General features: G+C 37.7%; 1 protein-coding gene across 3 annotated transcripts in view; it reads left to right on the plus strand.

The window, feature by feature from the left end:
• ssx2ip.L (synovial sarcoma, X breakpoint 2 interacting protein L homeolog) overlaps positions 1–1,146 on the plus strand; it is a 22,544-nt gene extending 21,398 nt beyond the window's left edge. For 2 of the 3 annotated variants that reach the window (XM_041589233.1, XM_041589232.1), the window contains exon 14: positions 1–1,146. This exon is cut by the window's left edge and continues 219 nt beyond it. The gene's annotated coding sequence lies outside the window, so the exon portion shown is untranslated. 3 annotated transcript variants of the gene reach the window in all.
• The last annotated feature ends 7,697 nt before the right edge of the window (positions 1,147–8,843 follow it).

The raw sequence follows: 8,843 nt of genomic DNA on the forward strand, positions 1-8,843 counted from the left end.
ATACTCAGTATCTTTTATTGGCCACATGTGACCGTACAGAACTCCCCTAATTAGAAATCAATATGGGGAGTTAACCATTTGGCATCCAAACTCGTACAGAGATCCCACTCCCATAGTTACTTGAGGGCCGTTTACCTGGCATAAACTAAAGTCTTAGTGGTACTTAGAAAATGAACTTGCACAAATGCAACATGTACATTCTTTTAACAACAAATCATTTTGGGTACTGGTGTCAAATAGCCAAACTGACTGCCTTTCATTGTAAGCTCTTTTTTCCCCCGTCTTGACATTTTCTGTTACTTCTTGTGTTCCTGCAGTTCTTTATTTTGTACTCCCTGAGGGTGACTTGATGCACGTGGTTTACATTGTTGAAAGTCTTAGGAACCTCCAAGCAGCACTTTATTCCAATTATTTTGTACTTCCCCCTCATACACAAATCTGCCCCTCATGAAGCTGCAGTGCATCGACATGTTCACACAGAGAAGGGCATAAATGTTCAATATTAATGGAAATCTTTCATGTTCTGGCCTTTATATTTAATTTGTATATAGTTTTTATTCATGTTTTTAGCAAGAGTAATTAAGACTAGAAAAAGTGTCTGTTTTGGTGAATGTTTAGAATCTTTGCACTACACTCATAGTAAGAAACAAAATACCATGTCCCAGTCCCAGTTGTGGTTATGGAATAGAGTCTAAACTGTATTCCAGAAATGCACAGTTTCTTTCATGAAATGGAAATAACTCTTACAAACACTGCAAGAACACTTTGAATATCTGAATCCTTGGGCCCAATTTTTTTTTTCTTATGTGTGAATTGTAAAGTGAGAAATGTATGTATATAAGGTAATGCAACGTAGCTCTGGTTCGGTGTGATGTGTGAATGAATTTGATACGTTTGCTCCTATTAAAGTGATAATGCTGGCAGAACTTTTTAAAAGAAAAAGGACAAATAGTGAACAATAGCATATGTAATGAAATTGTGCCTTTATTTTATGCTGCTCTCTATTGCATCTAAAAGCAGCCTACCTACCTCTGCACTGTGTATTTTTAGATGATTTTACACACTGATTTATACTATTTAGATTTGCTAATGAAGTTCAATTTTATGTAGTAAAACCATTGTTAATAAAATAACATTTTAAAACTATTGCCTTGTCTGCCCTTTTTCAGTATATTAAGAATTAAAAACTACCTCTACATAAACTGTACATTTTTAATTTATTGTAGGAAGTCGTGGCCGTAATGTAAATTAGGGCGTTATTGTGTGAAGCTGGGGTAGGATCAATGTGCATCTGTCATTGTATACATGTATTGTGTTTATGGGAGACCAATTATAATAAAAAGGCTATGGAGTAAATGGAACTACTGAGGAAGCAGACCCAGGGGAGGGGCGGTTTGGAACTGGGAGACTAGCAATTTTGCATGCATTGTAACCCAAAATTTTGTTTAGGAGGGCCTAACAGTGATTTAGTTTGTGTTCATTTATCATAGTAACATAGTAAGTAAGGTTGAAAAAAGACACATGTCCATCGAGTTCAACTTTTTTTTTTTTTTTTTTGTTTGTTTATTAACTACCTATCTGCCATCATGTTGAGGGCTCTTACACACAGGCGTTTGTATGTGCGCTCCCTGCTTTGCACTTCCATTCAGCCACAGGGGAGTGCAGTAGTAGATTCACTGAATTATTGTCAATGGAACTGTACTCACACAGACGCACGTAAGCGCCAAATGCAGGTTGGGAAGCAGCATGTTGCATTTTACCTGTGTTCGGCACATACATGCATCTGTGTGAGTACAGCCCCATTGACAATACTTCTGTGCATCTACACCTGCGCTCCCCTGCGGCTGAACGGAAGAAATCGCAATGCAGGGGAGCTCACAAACATACAACCGTGTGTAAGAGCCCTAAGTAAGCAATTTTCTAACTGGCAGGAAGGTATAAGCTACATTTAAAAATGTATCTAAGCATGTTCAAAGTTGGCTAATATGTTTGCTTTGAACACTTGAACACCATTCTGTTTTATGGGGTGTTAGATTTCAGAGCCACCAAATGGTTAGTGCTTGCATATAATTGTACATTCAATTTTCAGCTTTTGATTTGTTTTTGTTTTTTAACAATAAAATCCATTTTGTAATGATGACACTTTTAACCCAAGCTTGAAAACATGATCTTTATGTCATAACATCCGATAAGAAGAAATTAACCAGCAGCACAACCATCATTGGAGGGATTTTGTCATACCCACATAAAATACAATTCCAGTAAAATTGTGTTTAGTGATGCTATTCACTATTTTAAAGTTACAACAAAAAAACCAAGCACTGCAAAGGGGGCCAGAATTGTCTAAAAACATATGGCTGAAATAAAGCCAGTAACCCACTAGACCAGTGCTACACAACTGCTTTCATGCAGAGGGCCAATTATTCACAATTGTTATTTTTATAGCACAAAAATATATTCATGCAGAACTTTAGTCCGTGCCCTAAGTGGAGTCTACAATCAAGAATATGCAAACTCCTTGCAGGGACTGCCCAGTTGTACCCAAGGTCATTTTACAATAAAATAATTGCTCAACAAAAACCAAACCAACCTGCAGAAGCTTGTTGCCCAACACCAGGTAGCATAAATGTCACAATGTGGTGCATTTTTATATTTTCAAGTCTGTTGTTAACTTGCATAGATATTTGATCCGTGTGTGGGGTGCTCCCAGCTTTCTGTCTTTATAACCCCCTTTTAGTACCTTCTACCTTATTATGAAGCTTATTATTTACCGCTCTGTGGTTGTGTCTCATACCTGACCTCATTTACTTCATTTCAAAGCTGCTACAAAAAATTAATAATGTACTATTGAATTGCCCATTGGTTTTCAGCCTTCTCAAGTGCACTCTGGGTGTAAAAGTCCAACTTTTACAGGGTTCTGGGAGATTTGTTGCTGGATTTTCAGTATAGAAAAGTGTTCTAAAGACCTTTTATTCAATTTGCCTTTTATTCAATGTCTGCCAAATGTGAGCCTACTTGATATGGTACCATATTAATTTAAGAGGAAGCTGTTTTCAGGTTTGGTTTCTTTCCCCTAATTTGGGGACTGTTTTTTTTTTAGGTTCAGTATATTACATTATCAATGCTAGTGGATTTTCTTTAGATGTTTAAATGCTGCATGGCCATCCACAGACTTCCACAACTCTGAGCTGCCATTACAAACTCATTGAAGTCTTTTCACTTTGAACCAAATGTATTACAGGTATGGAACCTGTTATCTAGAATATTCGGGACCTGGGATTTTCCCGATAATGGATCTTTCTGTAATTTGGATCTTCCTACCTTAAGTCTACTAGAAAATTGTGTAAGCATTAAATAAACCCAATAGGCTGGTTTTGCATCTAATAAGGTTTAAAGGAAAACTATACCCCCCTGAACAATGTAGGTCTCTATAAAAAGGTATTGCATAAAACAGCTCATGTGTATAACCCTGCTTCATGTAAATAAACCATTTTCATATTCATATACTTTTTTAGTAGTATGTGCCATTGGGTAATCATAAATAGAAAACTGCCATTTTGAAAAATAAATGCAGCCCTCTGGGATCGTAGAATTCACTGTACTCACAAACATACCAAACAAACCATACATGTTAGGTCACATGAGCCAATTAACAGAGTTGTGTCTTTTGCTTCAACACTTCTTCCTGTTACAGTCAGAGCTGCATTATTTCTGGTCAGGTGATCTCTGAGACAGCACAGAGACCATCATGAAATGGTGGATCAAGGCAAGAGATGTAAAAGGGCAATATTTACTTAAATATATATTTACCAGTTTGATAAGATTCTTTAATATGTCACTTAATATGATATAAAATATTTGCTTCTAAAGTATTCATTTTGAGGGTATAGCTTTCCTTTCATAGTTAAGCTCCAATTAATCACTTGGGATTCCTTCTCCAGTTTGGTAAGATTCTTTAATATGTCACTTACGGGACCGGATTTGCTTAAATATAAATTTTGGGAGTAAACTTTTCTTTTAATTGTATCTTGGTTTTGATTAAGTACAAGCTACTGTTTTATTATTACAGAGAAAAAGGAAATCATTTTTTAAAATGTGTATTATTTGGATAAAATGGTAGATGGCCTTTCTGTAATTTGGAGCTTTCTGGATTACGGATCCCATACCTGCATAAACCATCTGATTATATACATTCTTTTAAAAAAAGGCTTTACAGTATGTACAGGGGAAGGGAGAGTTGCATTCTAAATGTAATGGTAATTTAAAGGATATGTTCACCTGTATTGGACCCACAAAATCTTGCCACAGCTGTAATGTAAGTCAGATCAGATAAAGTCAGATGGTGTGTTTTGTTCATGCATCTATATACAACACTTCAGTGTATTTCAATAAGAAGAAAAATTCTTTCAGACACCATGCAGGTGCAGCAAGCAACACTACCATCCAACAGGCATGTTGTGCCAGATTGCAGCTTCCATGTAGTTTACACATCACATCCTATCAGCCTCTTTATTTTTTAACATCTGACTCCTTCCTACAAAATCTACTGTGTAGTTTAGTTCTTACACATGGCGAACAGACGTAACTCCGCAAATTCACTAAAATGCGGATTTTACTGAACGTTACCATTCACCAGACTTGCCTTCGCCAGCTCAGACCAGGTGAGATGCAATGGAATGCATAGGACTTCCTCAATTTTTAGTGCAAAATTTTTCTAAGTCCCAAAAAACACTGCTGTCTTTTCCTTTTTTCAGAGTGATAGCCTGCAAAGGTCCATAATTTTTTTTTGGGTAATTGGTTCCCACCTACATTTTCTAACATATGGAACATAAACATAAACTATACAGTGGGCTCATGTGTAGGGCATTATAACAACTCTATTTTATTTATTAGGTTCCCTGGACTTTTATTTATTGTAATGTAATGTATTTGCTGCAACATATTCAGCTATGTAACTTTATCATTTCCCACCATATGCAAATTGGGCAACGATTAGTTTGCCGAAGTAACGCTAGTGAAAATTCGCCAGCGTTTGGCACCCTAGACGCAACTTCGCATTTTAGTGAATTGGCGTTGTCCTAGCGAATTAGCCTTGGCGAAGTGTGTCGATGGCTGCAAAGCCGTCGATGGAGAATTTTCGCTGGTTAGGGAATCTGCCCCTTAGTGTGATGTAGAGTAATATTCTGAGAAAATTGACAACTGGTCTTCAGTTTTTATTAGTGGGGTTTTAATTATTCAACTTATTGCTCAGCAGCTATCCAGTCTGGAATTTCAGCAGCTATCTGGTTGCTAGGGTTTAAATTATCTACCAACCAGGCTGTGGGTTGAATAAGAGACTGGAAGATGAATGGGAAACAGCTTGAATATAAAGATACGTAACGAAAAAATATAATTAATAATAAAATAAATAAAAAATAAATGAAAATTAAAAAAAAGTTACTTACCATAAAGACAAACTACCACTTTTATGTATTTAGTGTATTAAGCATTAAAAAAAGACATCCATGAAACTGCTAATTATTAATAGCAATCAAACAGAACTGACATTGGAACAGACGCAATGGTTGTCTTGCTAAATATTTGTGCTTTTAAAAGTCACCCTGACCATAGATACGGATAGTTGATGCCAGCAATATTCTGTGAACCCAAAATTAGCAGAATATGCTAACGTGTGAAACATTGTTTTTGAAAACATTTTAACATATATCATTTCATAATGAAAGTTGTCTTACAACCATTACAAACTTTTGTTATACACACATTCATTTTTAGGCTTTCTTATATACAACATGCAACCTACAAAGTGTGGTTATACAGGTATCGGATCTGTTATCCGGAAACCTGTTATCCAGAACGATCAGAATTACGGAATGCCAGTCTCCCATAGACTCCATTTTATCTGAATAAAATAACTTTTTAAAAATTATTTCCTTTTTCTCTGTAATAATAAAACAGTAGATTGTACTTGATCCAAACTAAGATATAATTAATCCTTATTGGAAGCAAAACCAGCCTATTGTGTTTATTTAAAGTTTACATGATTTTCTAGTAGACAAGGTTTGAAGACCCAAATTATGGAAAGATGAAACATGACTAGTAAATGCAATGTGCTCAGGGCCACCAGCAGAGGACTTGCATGTCTTGTTGTGTCCAGTGCAAATAGGGAGCAAGGACTGCCATGTAAGGAATAGAGATTGGGTGGATTAGTGGAGTTAGGTAGATCAGGGCATGCCCAGATAGGTATATGGGGCTCAATAAATCCTGATGCTAAAAGTATATTGTGAAACTTTCATTACAATTGTCCCTTTATTTGTTATCAGAAATGCAATCAAGCAAATATTTAGGCGTGGGAATTAAGCTATTAACTTTTGAAGCAAGTTCACTTAAAGTGGGTTTTGTTATCTGAATAAAAAAGCATGGCATTTATTGGGCACAAGGAAGAATTTACTACACAAGCCACGTGGTTTAAGAGTAAAAACATTCTTCAAAAATTAGCAGTAAAAGCACAGGCTCGACATACCGGCTGTCGACAGAGGCTGTTTTCAGCCTGCGTAATTGGGCTCACCTCAGCCTGTATGTGACGCACACAGGCTGATCAGATTCAAATCAATGGAGCAAAGGCACTGAGCAGATCAGCTTCTCTCAGCCTACAAAATTACTCAGGCTGACAACAGCCACGGATGAGCCGCTGACAACAGCCTGTGTGCCCATAGCCTAAGGGGTTTATACAGTGGCGTAACAATCGATTGCCATAGGGAGGTTTTAAGTGCTAGAGACACCCCCCCCCCCGCGACCACAGGGTCTGTTTCCTCTATAGTCACATGCCTGGGTTTATATAAACATCAAATATAAAATAAGGGGAAGCACCCTGACAAAATAAGCAGTCCCTTTCAAGAATAAACACCATTGTAATATATGTATTAGTTACTGTCTTTTTGCTACTTTGTGTCACACGCCAGCTTAAAGCAGCACCTGAACACAGCACTGGTACAAGGGAAACCTGTACTTAAAGGGATACTATCATTTTTTCAAAACACATCAGCTAATAGTGGTACTCCAACAGACTTCTGCCCTGAAATCCATTTTTCAAAAGAGCAAATGGATTTTTTTATATTTCATTTTGAAATCTGACATGGGGCTAGACAAATTGTCATTTTCCCAGGTGCCTCCAGTCATGTGGCTTGTGCTCTGATAAACTTCAGTCCCTCTTTATACTGCTGCACTGCAAGTTGGAGTGATATCACTTGTTGGGTTAGGAATGACATTTTACATGGTAGGGTGAATTATCTGCAGTGTTAACATTATAACTTAGAAACAGGCCCGGATTAGTGGCGAGGCCACATAGGCCTGGGCCTAGGGCAGCACATTTTTCGGGGCCGCCTGCTCTATTGGGAGCACTGGGGATGCGCTGTTCCCCAGTTTTCTGGCCCTTGCACGCCAGCACTCTTGCGCCTGTGTGAGTAGTGCGGGCGGGCAATAGGACCGCGCGCCCTAGGGGCACCCGCCCTGCAAATCCGGTGCTGTTTAGAAATGAAAACTACACCATAAAAATCATGACAGGATCCCTTTATAATGCTAGTAACAAACAAGGGAAAGTTGTGCTCACCACTAATTTTTAAAAACATTAATGAGGTTGCAATGAGGTTGTGACCACCCTTTAATGCTTGCTCTGAGGATGTGTTAGTATAGCTTTCCATAGTAAAGGGAGTAAAGGACTTGTAAGTCAATGCCTATGTCATGCCGATGTGCTGCCTACTTGTATGTACCACTGCCAAGCACTGCACACAAAGACAGGAGCAGTTCTTCCAACTCATTCTGATACTACAAGAGTTGTACCTATGAGTAGCTGGCACAACTCCCAGGGAGGGAGATGCATCTTGACCAAAAACCACAGTACTATTCCATTTTTATTCACTTTGCACCATGCCATGCATAGCAAACAAGCCTGATAAAATCCTCTGCTCCGTAGTTTAAGGGTGACTTTTTTTGTTTAACACCACACAAGGTTATCTCATGTGTTACCCCTACACTGTCCCAGATACTGTAAAATACATAGTCCTACACTGTCCCAGATACTGTAAAATACATAGTACAGTTACCATATATATTGAAGCTATTGGTGTAAAATAATTGCCCATCTTAAATTTGGTTTCAAATGTAGAAAGTATATAAAGCACCGAAGTGCAGACACAAAAATATATATGTGTGAATACTAGTGTATACGGAATTGGTTATTCATATTTAAAAAAGAAACTTGGGGTTTATTTTTAAATCAGCAAAAATCAGATGAAACATTTTGCACAATTTCTGTGTGTGTGGAGGCCCACCAATCCCTGATTGGGCAGAGCCAGAGCTAATGGCCCCTTGTACTATCTCTGCCCGGGTCATTCGGACTGGAAGTGTACCTGACTGTCCAGTGTTTGGCATTTACTTATGTTTCCATCTGAGTTTACTAGATATCATATTAAAGCAGTGAAACAGCACTGTAGCGCAATGCCTAGCACCTCTGTCTTGTAGCTTTGGTATATGCAAGGCGTTTGTACAGGTATGGGACATGTTATCCAGAATGCTCGAAACCTGGGGTTTTCCGGGTTAATGGATCTTTCCGTAATTTGGATCCTCATACCTTAAGGGGCAGATTTATCAAGGGTCGAATTGAAAATTTGAACTTGAAATTCGAATGCTCACATTTTTCTATGGTCAAAACTGTCAAATTCGACTAGGGAGTTATTCAAATTCAATTTGAGTTTTTAAGAACTCAAATTCGACTATTCGCCACCTAAAAGTGTACTCAATAATCATGTAAATATTAGGATTAATTATATCTTAGATTGGATCAAGTA

The sequence above is a fragment of the Xenopus laevis genome, chromosome 4L, assembly GCF_017654675.1.
Source record: "Xenopus laevis strain J_2021 chromosome 4L, Xenopus_laevis_v10.1, whole genome shotgun sequence".
Lineage (NCBI taxonomy): Eukaryota > Metazoa > Chordata > Amphibia > Anura > Pipidae > Xenopus > Xenopus laevis.